The sequence below is a fragment of the Chelonia mydas genome, chromosome 16, assembly GCF_015237465.2.
Source record: "Chelonia mydas isolate rCheMyd1 chromosome 16, rCheMyd1.pri.v2, whole genome shotgun sequence".
Taxonomy (NCBI): Eukaryota; Metazoa; Chordata; order Testudines; family Cheloniidae; genus Chelonia; species Chelonia mydas.
Window position 1 is genome coordinate 2,989,166 of NC_057857.1, and position 15,262 is coordinate 3,004,427.

Below are 15,262 nucleotides of genomic sequence, written 5' to 3' on the forward strand. Positions count from 1 at the left end.
TGTGGATGAAGGGAAAGCAGTGGATGTATTGTTTCTTGACTTTAGCAAAGCTTTTGACACGGTCTCCCACAGTATTCTTGTCAGCAAGTTAAAGAAGTATGGGCTGGATGAATGCACTATAAGGTGGGTAGAAAGTTGGCTAGATTGTTGGGCTCAATGGGTAGTGATCAATGGCTCCATGTCTAGTTGGCAGCCGGTATCAAGTGGAGTGCCCCAGGGGTCGGTCCTGGGGCCGGTTTTGTTCAATATCTTCATAAATGATCTGGAGGATGGTGTGGATTGCACTCTCAGCAAATTTGCAGATGATACTAAACTGGGAGGAGTGGTAGATACACTGGAGGGCAGGGATAGGATACAGAGGGACCTAGACAAATTGGAGGATTGGGCCAAAAGAAATCTGATGAGATTCAATAAGGATAAGTGCAGGGTCCTGCACTTAGGATGGAAGAATCCAATGCACAGCTACAGACTAGGGACCGAATGGCTCGGCAGCAGTTCTGCGGAAAAGGACCTAGGGGTTACAGTGGATGAGAAGCTGGATATGAGTCAGCAGTGTACCCTTGTTGCCAAGAAGGCCAATGGCATTTTGGGATATATAAGTAGGGGCATAGCGAGCAGATCGAGGGACGTGATCGTTCCCCTCTATTCAACATTGGTGAGGCCTCATCTGGAGTACTGTGTCCAGTTTTGGGCCCCACACTACAAGAAGGATGTGGATAAATTGGAGAGAGTCCAGCGAAGGGCAACAAAAATGATTAGGGGACTGGAACACATGACTTATGAGGAGAGGCTGAGGGAACTGGGATTGTTTAGTCTACAGAAGAGAAGAATGAGGGGGGATTTGATAGTTGCTTTCAACTACCTGAGAGGTGGTTCCAGAGAGGATGGTTCTAGACTATTCTCAGTGGTAGAAGAGGACAGGACAAGGAGTAATGGTCTCAAGTTGCAGTGGGGGAGGTTTAGGTTGGATATTAGGAAAAACTTTTTCACTAGGAGGGTGGTGAAACACTGGAATGCGTTACCTAGGGAGGTGGTAGAATCTCCTTCCTTAGAAGTTTTTAAGGTCAGGCTTGACAAAGCCCTGGCTGGGATGATTTGATTGGGGATTGGTCCTGGTTTGAGCAGGGGGTTGGACTAGATGACCTCCTGAGGTCCCTTCCAACCCTGATATTCTATGATTCTATGACTTGGTTTTAAACAGCTCTAGCACCTCAGGGGTTGGGAAGAGGCCATTGGAATTTGGCCAGGTGACCATGCTGGTATCTGAGGGGTGCCTGTCACACCCACCCCCATCTCTGAGGGATAGAGAATCGCTGCCTCTTGTGGCTCGTGGCCTCGTTCTGTGTGGGTGGCGCCTGCCAGGCTGTCGGGCGCTGCACCGACACAGAGCACAGAGATATCCCCTGCTCCACAGAGTTCACAATCTACGTCTTAAACAAAACAAACAAACAAACAACAACACCGACAACAAAGACAGGTGAACACAACCAGCCAGAGAGCGGAGTACACGAACCAGTGAGGATACAGGGCAACATGACCGGCAGTGGTCTCAGCTTCCCAGCTGCTTGTATTGCTGGCTATGAGTGCATGTATTCTGGAGATTCAAAGCTCTGGAGAAAGGCTCCCTGCTGGGAAGAGAGGCTCTGTACGTCTGACTACAGACAGGAGCGGCAAGTTTGTATAATTTTTGGTGGTGCCCAGAACGGGTCCAAGTCCCACCCTTCCACACACACATACACCTGCCTAAGGCTCTGGGAGGGCGTTTGGGTGCAGGGTGTGGGCTCTGGGCTGGGGCAGGGGGTTAGGGTGTCGGAGAGGGTGACGGGTGCAGCGCTTACCCTTGGGCAGCTCCCAAAAGCGACCCGCACACCCCTCTGGCAGTGGCTTCCAGGTGGGGGGGGGAAAGGGGTCTCCGTGCACCGCTGCCTGCAGGCATCACCCCCGCAGCTCCCATTGACAGCAGTTCCCAGCCAATGTGAGCTGCGGAGTCGGCGCTTGGGTTGGGGCAATGCACAGAGCCACCCCCCGGGGCGGTAGGGCCATTCCGGCCGCTTCCAGGAGTGGTGCGGAGTGAGGCCGGGCAGGAAGTCGCCTTAGCCCTGCTGTGCTGCTGGGGGTGGCAGGGGTGGCTGGGAGCCCCCAGGCCCTTTTAAATCGCCTGGGGGCAGCAGGCGGGCTGGGGAACATGCCGGGGGAGGCACGTGGGGACAGCAGGTAGGGCCGAGGGAGAAACCCGGACCTGAACATTGGTGGATCTGGGCCTCTGGTCCCTGAATATTCCTGGAGCACGTGCACCACAGGTCCATATAACTCACCGCCCCTGACTACAGAATAGTGTGATGGGGCCCCTCTAGTCGATACAGCATCTCCTAATTGCTAGCTCTCGTCCACTGTGACCAGCCCTGGCAGTTCAGTGCGTGTGCCCAGCCAGGTGTGCGTGTGCCCAGCCAGGTGTGCATGTACCCAGACAGGTGTGTGTGTGCCAGCGAGGTGTGTGTGTACTCAGCCAGGTGTGCCCAGCCAGTCTGAACCAGCACAGCTAGACCCTCAGGGTTTGCAGAGGATCCTTTTCCCGAGCAGAGCTGTGATCTGGCCAGCCCCTATCCCAGGACACCTCTTCACACACACCTGAAGTTCATTGAATTCCTGCTCTGACGGCCCTGGTTCCAGAGGCCTGAGCCCTCTCCTCTGAATGCTGTTGCTGACTGTGGAAAAAATATAAATTCGGGGACCAACAGCACGAATGGCCAACAGATCTTCTGTGTCCAAAACTACCTGGGGCATGACTGATAGCAATCAGTGCTGCATCTCTCAGGCGGCGCTATTACAAATTGGCTCAGTTGACTGGAGAGGCAGTTAAATCTTAGAGAAATCCTCAGGGTTATTTGTGTAGCGGCGTCGAGCTTCCTGCGCCCGGGGGTACGGTGCCGCGGGGCCAGTGTAGACACCCTGGTCGATGACAGCGCTGCGATTGGCCTCTGGGAGGTGTCCCACAATGCCTGTTCTCGCCTCCCTGGTCATCGGTTTGAACTCCACTGCCCTGCCCTCAGGTGACCAACGGTCAGGCCCACCCCGGACATTCCTTGGGAATTTTGAAAGTCCCCTTCCTGTGTGCTCAGTGACGCGTGCAGTGGTCTCAGCGCATCTTTCCAGGCGGCCAGGCCTGCTCCACGCACCAGGCGATCCCCCACTTGGAGCAGTGCCAAGCTGCTGGACCTCATCGGCATTTGGGGAGAGGAGGCTGTCTAGTCCCAGCTGCGCTCCAGCCGTAGGAATTATGATACCTATGGGCAGATTTCACGATGCATGACAGGAAGGGGCCATGACCGGGACACACTGCAGTGCGGGTCAAAGTGAAGGAGCTGCGGAACGCCTACCACAAGGCGCGAGAGACAAACGGCCGCTGCGGTGCTGCGCCCACGAGCTGCCGGTTCTACAAAGAGCTGGATATGATGCTTGGTGGCGAGCCCACCTCCACTGCGAAGGCCCCTGTGGATACTTCATTGACTCGTGTGCCAGTCGAGAGTGGACCGAGCCAGGAGGAGGAAATCTTGGACGGGAAGGGGAGAGGGGAGGGGGACCCAGAGGCAGAAGATGACTCGGAGGGCAGAGGTGCATGCAGCCAGGAGCTCTCCTCTACGCCGGAGGAGGCTAGCCAGGCACAGCTGTCTGAGCTTGGCAAAGCGCAAACAGGAGAGGAGGCCCTTGGTAAGTGGCTTTGATTTTGGGAATCGCTGAAGCGAGTTGTTGGGGGCAGGAGGGTTGCAGAAAGCAGGCTTGTGTCTGTATGATGCACGTACCACCACATGCCTAGTCTGAGCGGTGGAACAGGATCTTGATTGACTCCTTCACTTCATGGGAATCTGCCTCAGAGATCTCCACGAAACTGTCATGAAAATACTGGGCAATCCGCTGCCGCAGGTTCTTTGGCAGAGCTGCTTTGTTTCTTGCTCCATTAAGGGTAACTTTCCCGTGCCACTCTGCCGTCACTGGGGGGCGAGGGGACCATTGCTGCACACAGGTGAGCTGCATAAGGGCCAGGGCGGAAGCCGCAGTCTTGGAGAAGACCCTCTCTTGATTCCCTGCTCACCTGCAGCAGCGAGAGATCTTCCATAATGAACACAGCTGGTGGAAAATGTGGGGACACTAATGTCTATAAAGCCCCCCGTACAGTGCTGGCTCTCCCCAAGAGCCATGTGCCCAGGGTACAGTACGGTCCTGGAACACTGATGTCCCCTGCCCCACCATTTTGGGGGTCTTGTGGCTCTTGTGTGCTTGCCTGAGGTCAGCCAGTTAGTGACAGGTATGTGAATAGTGACTGTGTTTTAAATCACTGAGTCAGCGGTCTGTGTGTTGCAAACAATACTGCTTCAGTAAAATGTTGCATTTTGGCTTCACATATATGACCTTGGGTGCCCAGCCTCCCTCTTTATTATCACCGGCTGAGCGGCTGCACAGAATGAGAAAGCGGCCACGAAGAACTAAGAGGACTTTCTGCGTGAGGTCATGATGCACTCCATGGCCGAAAAACAAGAATTGAAGGAGTGGCGGGACAGTGAGAAGAGGGACCAAAAGACCAAGGTGCACCAGAACGAAGCCACAGAGCGGCTCTTAAATGTTATGAAGCACCAAGCGGACACGCTCCAGGCACTACTAGCACTGCAAACCGAGCAGCTCCGCCCCCGCCCTCCCCTGCAGCCGCTGTCGCAAAACTCTTTCCCATGAGCCCCCCCAGACACCGCCAACACGTCCTTATCAACCTCCTGGCTCCAGTCTGTACCTGCTGCATTCCACTCCTGCCCCATCACAGACCAGCCCTGCAGACTCCCGGTACCCACTGCACTCAACACCCGTCCCTCTGCAGTTTAGCCCTGCACTGTACCCGCTGCACTGTACTCCAAAGCAGAAGGTTGGATAGGATACCTTGACATACACAAATCTTTAACTATTCTGGGATCCCACCTCCTCCTGGGACCCTCCCTTCCACCAACCCCCCACAGTGCTGGTGTGTTTTTTTGTTTGTCTCTCTCCTCCGGTTGTTTTTTAATAAAATAATTGTTTTGGTTGAAAGCAAACAGAGCCCTGCAAAGCAACAGGCAGTTTTCTTAAACCTTCATAGTGCCTCGTCTGCACCAGTCGCAATCACCTCCTACCATTACAAGCACTGCACTCCCCAGCATAGCAACAAATATTAGTGGCTTTCAGCTTCACATTGCTGCTTCAAGGCATCCCTGATCCTTATGGCCCCGCGCTGCACACCTCTAATAGCCCTGGTCTCTGGCTATTCAAATTCAGCCTCCAAGCACTGAGCCTCAGCGGTTCAGCCCTGAGTGAAGCTTTCACCCTTCCCTTCACAAATATTATGGAGCGTGTAGCACACGGCTATAACCATGGGAATATTGTCATTGGCCAGGTCCAGCCTCCCATACAGGCAGCGCCAGTGGGCCTTTAAACGGCCAAAAGCACACTCCACAGTCATTCTGAACTTGCTCAGCCTGTTGTTGAACCGCTCCTTGCTGCTTGCAAGGTGCCCTGTGTATGGCTTCATAAGTCACGGCATTAAGGGGTAGGCAGGGTCTCCCAGAATCACTGTGGGCACTTCAACTTCCCCTACGGTGATCTTTTGGTCTGGGAAGAAAGTCCTGGCTTGCAGCTTCCTGAACAGGCTAGTGTTTCGAAAGATGTGTGTGTCCTGCACCTTTCCGGATCAGCCTGCGTTAATGTCCATGAAACGCCCACGGTGATCCACAAGCGCCGGGAGAATCATAGAGAAATACCCCTTGCAATTAATGTACTCGGTGGCTAGGTGGTCTGGTGCCAGAATTGGAATGTGCGTGCCATCTATCGCCCCTCCGCAGTTAGGGAAGCCCGTTTCTGCAAAGCCATCCACAATGCATGTTGCCAGAGTCAGGGGCTTACTGAGCAGAATGCAATTAATGGCCCTGCACAGTTCCGTCAACATGAGTTCAACGGTTGATTTTCCCACTCCAAACTGGTTAGCGACCGATTGGTAGCAGTCTGGAGTAGCCAGCTTCCATAGTGCAATCACCATGCGTTTCTCCAGTGAGAGGCAGCTCTCAATCTCGTGTCCTTGCGCCGCAGGGCTGGGGCAAGCTCATCACACAGTCCCATGAATGTGGCTTTCCTTATCCGAAAGTTCTGCAGCCACGGCTCGTCATCCCAGACGTGCATCACGATGTGATCCCACCACTCAGTGCTTGTTTCCCGAGCCCAAAAGCGGCATTCCACTGTGGTCAGCGCCCCCTTGAATGCCACAAACAATCTCGTGTAGTAGCTACTACGCGTGGTGAGATCAATGTCACACTCCTCTTGTCTTTGTAGTTTAAGGAATAACTCCACGGCCACTCGTGATGTGTTGGTCAGAGTGAGCAGCATCCTGGTCAGCAGTGCGGGATCCATTCCTGCAGCCCGAGGAGGCAGGGCACGCAGTACACAAACGTTTGAAAGACGGTGCCAAATGGGGATGGAAGCAGAGGGATTTCTGGGATGCGAAGCAATGCATCATGGGGCATTGGGACAGGACCCAGGATGCCCCACGACCCCCTCTGCCTTCCCATACCCTTTGTTGTTGTCACATCTGACTGGGTACAGTGTGAAAAGGAGGGCAAATGGGATTGGCTTAAAAACTGGGCTTCTCTAAAAACAGAACTAACCCAGTGGTCTCCAGGGGTCTGATTTTTACCCAGGTCCTGAAGCCATTTCTGCCTTTTTGAAATAGTTACCAGTGATTGCTTACACGCGGCCATTTATTTACAGCCTGGGCCCCAAGGCCACTCAGTTTCTAAATAAATAAGCAGCAATTAAAGAACAAATAATGCCTTTGTCAGGGTCCCCCTCACCTTCCCCCTTCCCCCCCTCCAGCTTGTGGATGGAGACGGCTGGGAGGAGGGGGTCAGAGCTTGAGAGAGGCTGGGTGCTGAGTCTGGCCTGCTGTTTCTCGCTCCCCCCTTGCCCATTCACTGGGCAGGTAGCAGAGCTGGCTCCTGGTTTTCAGCATCATGTTTGGGTAGAGCAGCTCGGCTCTGGGTACAGGGCAGATCAGAATTGCTCTTGGCAAATAGGAAAATGACTCGACTGGATTGGGAGCCTGGCCTCGTGCTTGAATTGCTCTTATGCTGTTGCTGTGAGGGGCGTATGTCCTAGTCCTTGTGCCCAGCTTGGGGGTTTCTGCCCCTTCCTTTGTGTCCCTGGCAGGAGATGAAGAGGAAGCTAACCACTCACACTGGAGGTTCGAGGCCCCTTTTAAACCTGGACCCAGCATCGTGCTGAGCACTCCACGTGTCATCAGCGCGTTCTGCAGGGTGCTTGTGTCCGTCAGGACCTCCAGCAGCTCCATCGGGTCACTCGGCTGGGCCCCTCCCCGCCATGCTCCCGCGTAGCTGCGTGAAGCGGGAGGGAGGCCAGTCCAAACAAAGCTGAGCTCTTTGTTCAGGGGCTGGTGCAGAATAACGGGGCAGTGTGTGTATTGTCTCCTCACCCCAAAGGCAGTGATTTACAGCGGCGGTACAATAGCCAGCCGTTGGGGTCAGCGTCTCTCATGCTTTCCCTTGCTTGGTGACTTGGCATCTACTCTGCGGCCGTTGGCCTGCTGGTTTTCCAGGTCTGGAGCCGAAACCCGTTTCTAGGGCTAGCGTGTGAAAATGCAGCTGCGCTGAGATGGAGCCAGCGCCTGCTCCCAACGGGATCAAACTCCTGGGGAAAGGCCAGTTTGCTGCCAGGAAACGCCCCTTCCAAGCGGCTGCTGTGGAGTCGCCTCTCGGCCTGCGCCCCTGACCAGGGCTGAACGAGGGGGCACGACTCTTTGCAGGGCCACCAGGCTCCAGTTCGAATCAGGGCCCCACTGCACGAGGTGCTGGACAGGCACAGACGCACACACAGGCACAGGGGCACACACAGGCACACATACAGGCACACATGCGCACACACAGAGGCACACACAGGTGCACGCACACACACACAGGGGCATATACACAGGCACAGATGCACACACAGGTGCATGCACACACACACAGGCACACACAGGTGCATGCACAGGCACCCACACACAGGCACCCACACACACAGGCACACACACAGAAGCATATACACAGGCACAGAGGCACACACAGGTGCAGGCACACGCACCCACACACACAGGCACACATACAGGCACACATGCGCACACACAGATGCACACACAGGTGCACGCACACACATACAGGCACACACACAGGTGCATGCACACGCACCCACACACACAGGCACCCACACAGAGGCATACACAGGCGCACAAGCACATGCACACACACGCACCCATACACACAGGCACCCACACACACAGGCACACACACAGAGGCACACACAGGCGCACAAGCACATGCACACACACGCACCCACACACACAGGCACACATACACAGGTGCACACACAGGCACACACACACAGGCACACACACAGGCACAAATACACAGGCGCGTGCACACACGCACGTTGCTTGACTCTCCCCACAGTATCTTGCAGGATGTTTCTTCCTCAGAGGGAGTTAGGAAAAAGTAACAGCCAGACTGGGCCCTGCTGGGCCTGCAGCCATTGAGGTGGGTGGGTCTGTCTGGCTGCACAAGGGCAGGCTCTGTTCGGAGCCCAGGTGCCCTGCTTTGCCTGGAGCTGTCTGCCTTGCCGAAGACTCAGGTGCGGCTGAGGCAACTCGCCGGGCTGGGACTCAGCAGGAGCCCTGTGGCTCAGAGCGGGAGGAGTCCCTGGTGTCTGAGCTCTGGCGTTTGGATACCATGGCTTCCTTCTGTATTGGATTCAGAGTAGCAGCCGTGTTAGTCTGTATTCGCCAAAAGAACAGGAGGACTTGTGGCACCTTAGAGACGAACCCATTTATTTGAGCATAATGCATCCGATGCAGTGAGCTGTAGCTCACAAAAGCTTCTGCTCAAATAAATGGGTTCGTCTCTGAGGTGCCACAAGTCCTCCTGTTCTTTCTGTATTGGAGTCTCGCAGGCAAACCCTCCTGGTTGTCCCAGCATCTAGCGCGCCCTTGCCTCCTGAACACAGGCTGCCCTCGTTCCCCTTTCGAAGCCTAGTAGGACACAGAGGCTGCTCGGCTGAGCCTGGCCTGCCCGGGGTGGATCCAGGGCCCAGTCACTGGGGTCAGTGGCTTTCAGCCTCGGGGGAGAGTGGGGCAGTCGCGTCGCAGCGTGCTGCAGGACCAGAGCTGGGTGCTTTTCGTCTGTGGGAGTTCCTCTGTCCAAAGTGAAGTGAGCGGCGCTGAGGGCCCCGAACACCCTGCTGCAATCAGTGCAGTGCAGAGCCCGTGTGAGGGGCACGTGGGGCTGTGAGGACACCCCAGGGGTTCGTAACACGGATCGTGGGCCCATGCCTCACCCTCCCCAGGTGGGCAACCCCTTAGTCCCAAACTGTGCAGCCTTCCCTCCCCATGGTGACACCCAGGATATTTCGTGTGTGTGCTGAGCGGCTGCAGGGGTGGGGGGCAGAACCAGACGACCTTTGCTTTATGCTGTAATCCCCCTGTCAATGCCTCGCACCCCTGATTGCTCTCCGTGGGCCGCATGGAGAAACGCTGCTTCGAGGGATACAGGGGCCTGGCTTCTGGCACTTACATCTTCCCACTGGGGACAGGAAGAGCTTCTTGGGTGCCCCCCCCCCTCCCCCTCACTGGGTATCTAAGCACCTCCCAGTCTTTACTGAACTCTGCTGTCCTCCCGCTGGGGAGCTGAGCCTTGGAGCAGTTAACCTGCCCAACAGCACACAGGTGCAAGTCCCTGATCTGCCACAGACTCCCTGTGTGACCCTGGGCCAGCCACTTAGCCTCTCTGTGCTTCAGTTCCCATCTGTGCCACGGGGGACAGGAGTGCTGAGACGGCAAACTTTAAAGACTGTGAGGTGCTAAGAGACTGCGGAGCTGGGGGCCACGTAAGTAGCTGTGCAATGACCGCAGGGAGTCAGGACTGTGCCTTTACATCTGGCATGGAACAGAGCACATCACCATCAGATCCTAGGGGCTGCTCTTGGTCCCCTTGCAGAGATGTCAACCTGTTCCTACTTTGTCTGCTTGAGGCCCCAGTCGGAGCCTGGCAGCAACAACAGCACCTCCTGGTGTTTGACTGAGCCATCTGTGAGTCAGGCAGGCTGCCTCTGCAGGAACTGAGAGCCCCCCGCCCCCCATCCCCCAGGTCTCACAGACCTCCACCTGGGCATTACAAGCTGGCTAACTGATAGATCTCACAATGCTGTTGTAATTAGGGACCTGTCGTGGAGCGGGTGTGTTTCTAGTGGGGTCCTGTGGGGATCAGGTCTTGACCCTGTGCTATTTAACATTTTTATCAGTGACATACACAAAAACATAAAGTGAAGTTTGCAGATGACACAAAGGCTGGCGGAGTGGTAAATAATGAAATAATGAAGAGGACAGGTCACTGATACAGAGCGATCTGGATCACTTGATGAGCTGGGCACAAACGGGGGCGAGGGGGAGGGATAGCTCAGTGGTTTGAGCATTGGCCTGCTAAACCCAGGGTTGTGAGTTCAATCCTTGAGGGGGCCATTTAGGGATCTGGGGCAAAAATTGGGGATTGGTCCTGCTTTGAGCAGAGGGTTGGATTAGATGACCTCCTGAGGTCCCTTTCAACCCTGATATTCTATGAAATGTAAATGTATCCATCCAGGAACATGGAATGCCTGCCATACTGACAGGATGGGGACATTCTGCAGGGAAGCAGGGACTCTGAAAAAGATTTGGGGTTTGTGGTGGAATAATCACCTGAACATGAGTTCCCAGCGTGACACCATGGTCAAAAGGGCTAATGCAATCCTTGGATGCATAAAGAGGGGATGCTTAAGTAGGAGCAGAGAGGTCATTTTACCTCTGTATTTGGCACTGGTGTAACCGCTGCTGGAATATCATGTACACTTCTGGTGTCCACAATTCAAGGATGGTGATAAATTGGAGAGGGTTCAGAGAAGAGCCATGAGAATGATGAAAGGATTAGAAAACCTGCCTTATAGTGATAGACTCAAGGAGCCCCCGAGGAGCTTAGCAAAGAGAAGGTCAAGGGGCGACTTGATCACCGTCTATAGGTACCTACATAGGGAACAAGTATTTCATAACAGGCTCTTCAGTCTAGCAGACAAAGGTTTAACAAGGTGTGCCCTTGTTGCCAAGAAGGCCAATGGCATTTTGGGCTGTATAAGTGGGGGCATTGCCAGCAGATTGAGGGATGTGATCGTTCCCCTCTATTTGACATTGGTGAGGCCTCATCTGGAGTACTGTGTCCAGTTTTGGGCCCCACACTACAAGAAGGATATGAAAAAATTGGAGTGTGTCCAACAGAGGGCAACAAAAATGATTAGGGGACTGGAACACATGACTTATGAGGAGAGGCTGAGGGAACTAGGATTGTTTAGTCTACAGAAGAGAAGAATGAGTGGGGATTTGATAGCTGCTTTCAACTACCTGAAAGGGGGTTCCAAAGAGGATGGATCTAGACTGTTCCCAGCGGTAGCAGATGACAGAACAAGGAATAATGGTCTCAAATTGCAGTGGGGGAGGTTTAGGTTGGATATTAGGAAAAACTATTTCACTAGGAGGGTGGTGAAGCACTGGAATGTGTTACCTAGGAAAGTGGTGGAATTTTCTTCCTTTGAGGTTTTTAAGGTCAGGCTTGACAAAGCCCTGGCTGGGACGATTTAGTTGGGGATCGGTCCTGCTTTGAGCAGGGGGTGGGACTAGATGACCTCCTGAGGTCCCTTCCAACCCTGATATTCTATGATTCTATGAACATGATCCAATGGCTGGAAGTTGCAGCTATACAAATTCTGACTAGAAATAAGGTGTAAATTTTTAACAGGGAGGGTAATTAACCACTGGATCAATTTACCAAGGGTCGTGATGGATTCTCCATCACTGACAATTTTGAAATCAAGACGTGATGTTTTTCTAAAAGCTCTGCTCCAGGGATTATTTGGGGTTAGGTCGCTGGCCTGCATTACACAGGCATTCAGACTAGCTGATCACAATGGTCTCTTCTGGCCTTGGAATCTACGAAAACCAAGGGCTTCCCAGGTAGAGCTCTGCCAAGCAACACCCAGGGCAGTGTTGCATATACTCCTGGGCCATCGGGTGAGTCTGGCAGGTGCTGCTGGGCGTTCCAGCAGCGTTCTAGAGCTGTACATTACACCTCAGCACAACCGTCACAGGACGCTCTTTAGGGGGCAAAGTCAAGCAGTCCAAAGATAGGAAAAGCTAGATTTACAGCAGGCATATCTCTGCCCCCTGCTGCGTGTGCATTACAATACAGCCTTCCCCTGCCTCCTGCCCCTCCCCCTTTCTTATTCCTGTCCCTCCTGCCTTCTGCCCCCTCCCAGATCCTAATCCCCCGTCTCTCCTTCCCTCCAGGCTCCTGCTCCTGTCCCACTGCCTTGCATCTCTCTCCTGTCATTTCTTACCCCTCTGTATTGGAGTTTGGCAGCTTCATTCTTCCCCTCCACTGAAAGCACTGGAGACACAGGCTCCCTTCCCTCTGTTCCTCTGGCTGACCCCAATGGTCCCTGTCAGGGAAAGTCCTGCTCATCCCCTGCAACTCTGGGATTTGCACGCTCACTTCCTCTGTGGGGATGGTGCATGCGAGACCAGTCATACATAGGAGCTGTGCGGGGCTGGAGCATGCTCAGAGCAGAGAGAATTTTCAGAGAATTTAGCTGCCAAATTCTAGCAAGTTTCTACTGAGCCGGTGAAAACTGCAATTTTAGGGCAACCTCCCTGACAAATTGCAAGCCCCTGTTCCAAAGCAAGTTGGTGCTAGAGCTTCTCAACTCATCTGTAAGATTTTACTCCTGGGGGAATTCTGTGCCACTGTGCAATGCAGAATTTTGCAGAAATTAAGGTTGGGTGCACAGAATTTCCTTCCCCCGCCCACAGAAATAGGCTGCAGAGATGTTGGCCATCACTAGGGGCCACTGGACCCAACGGAGCCCGGCTTGCAAATAGAAGACAAGGCTTGGGGGAGAGGGAGGGAACTGGAGGGTTCCCAGCAGCTGCAGTTCCCAGCACGCTCTAAAGGAAGCAGGCAGCGGCACGCAGGAAAATCCATGTAAGCCTGGGACCCAGCATCAGGCTGTTTCTCCCTCTGGATCCCTGGGCTCTAGAAGGGGAGAGTCTAGAAGGGGAGAGTCTGTCTGGGCTGGGGAGGGGGCGCAGCTGGGCTGTGGGGAGTAGAGGGTGTGAGTGTCTGGACCGGGGGGAGGGGGCCAACATCTGGCCTCTGGGGGGAGAGTGGTGTGAGTGTCTGCCCCCCTGGCTGGGCTCTAGGAGGGGATAGGGGGCAGAGAAGCAGCAACTGGGTTGTTGTAAGAGTTTCTTTAACTCTGTACTCCTGGGGGAATTTATATATGTGTCTGTATTGTTACAGACATACTTGCTGACGTATTTTGAAATAAATTAGCGAAATAATTGAAACTGGCCTGATTATATAGTGTTATTCTGACAAATAAAATCTGCAGAATTTCAAAATATTGTGCACAGAATTTTTAATTTTTTGGCACAGAATACCCCAGGAGTAATTTTTCTAATTTAGCACAGATGCCGTGTTGGCCTCGTCTCTTCAAGATGGAACAGACATGTGTGGTGTGTTGTTCAGCATTATCCGAAAAAGTAATTATGTTATCCAGGTCAGGGGTTCTCAAACTTTTTCTTTCTGAGCCCCCCCCAACCTCCAACTCCACGGCCCACCTGTGCCAGAACAACTGGTTTTCCACATATAAAAGCATAGGTGCTGGAACTAAGGGTGTGGGGGTTGCCTCTACAACCCTTGGCCTGAAGTGGTTTCCATCACATACAGGGTTTACAGTTCGGTTCAATGGCGCTCAGCACTCCCACTATACAAATTGTTCCAGCGCCCCTGTATAAAAGCCAGGATCAGGGTTAGGGGGTAGCAAGCAGGGCAACTGCCTGGGGCCCCGCAAAACTAACTTGCTCAGGACTTCGCCTTTCTGTCCAGGGCTCCAGTGAGTCTAATGCTGGCCTTGCTTGGCGGACCCCTGAAACCTGCTTGCAGCACCCCAGGGGGCCTCAGACCTGTGACTGAAAATTGCTGATCCAGGTATTGGCTCAGAATGTCCTGGGGCACATTGTTAGGGGGCTCATTCCTTCACCCACTTACTTCCCTGGTCCTTCTCGCATGAACAGAGAGCAACAATACCCGAAGTCCAAAGGTGCAAACAATTCAATGTTTATTGGGGTGAACTTCCAGCAAGCATGATTCCAGTTTCCTTCCTTAGTGTCCTCCTTCCCAGCTCTGACACCACAGAGCCTTACCCGTGGCCCTGTTCCCATTCCTGCCCTTAGCCAAACATGATTTCAATTTCCCCACCCCCATTCCCTGTTCCCATTTTTGCCCTTAGCTAAACATGATTCCAATTTCCCCACCCCCATTCCCTGTTCCCATTCCCCCCCACTTCCTGATTGACTGCAGACTATATAGTAAAACGTGAGTTCTGCTTTGCTATACCTTAACCAATCATTTTCCTGAAATTTAACTAACCAATCCTAACATGATTATGTAACCAATTATATCCCACCACCTTAATTAGTTTACACCCAGCAAAATTAATTATACAGCAGACAGGAACAATCACAGAACCAGACGGAGATTATACAGACAAACAATAGCCAAATGGGAACTATAATGACAAAACAATACAGAAGTGAGGATTTCGCATCCCAGCTATTGAGAAGTGAGTTCTTGCCAGACAGGATGCTATCAAACTAAGTTTCCTTTTACATTTTCTAGGCACTTCCCTTTCTCTGGAGGTGATAGGAATACAATCCTGTCCTGATAGTGCCTAACAGCCCAATAGCACCTTCTTTCAATGTGACTAGTTTGGAATGTGAGGATGTGACCGGTCGCTTCCTAGCTTATGGCTGTCTCTGCTGCTTAGCCACAGGCCTTAGCCTAAGAGCAGGGCCTCAGACTGTCACAGTAAGAGAAGGCCCTTACACCAGCAGACAGTGATTCTGATTCTTTCTTTTATACCTCTAGAACTAGCCAAGTGATAAGAATACACCTAAATTCTTAAAGTACAGGCCTTTGCAGACAGGCCTGAATATCTATATCCTAACACTCCACCCCTTTTTTTTCTTTTGGGGTCCTCCTGCCCAAGTATCCCTGGAAAAGCATAGGACATATAGCGACACATTTCCTGATAGGGCCAGGCATCAAGGTGGAAGGTGTCGATATTC

General features: G+C 53.2%; 1 protein-coding gene across 2 annotated transcripts in view; it reads left to right on the top strand.

Moving 5' to 3' along the window:
* Positions 1–15,262, top strand: part of RGS3 (regulator of G protein signaling 3) — a 249,884-nt gene that overhangs the window by 14,384 nt on the left and 220,238 nt on the right. The gene's annotated exons all lie outside the window — the stretch shown is intronic.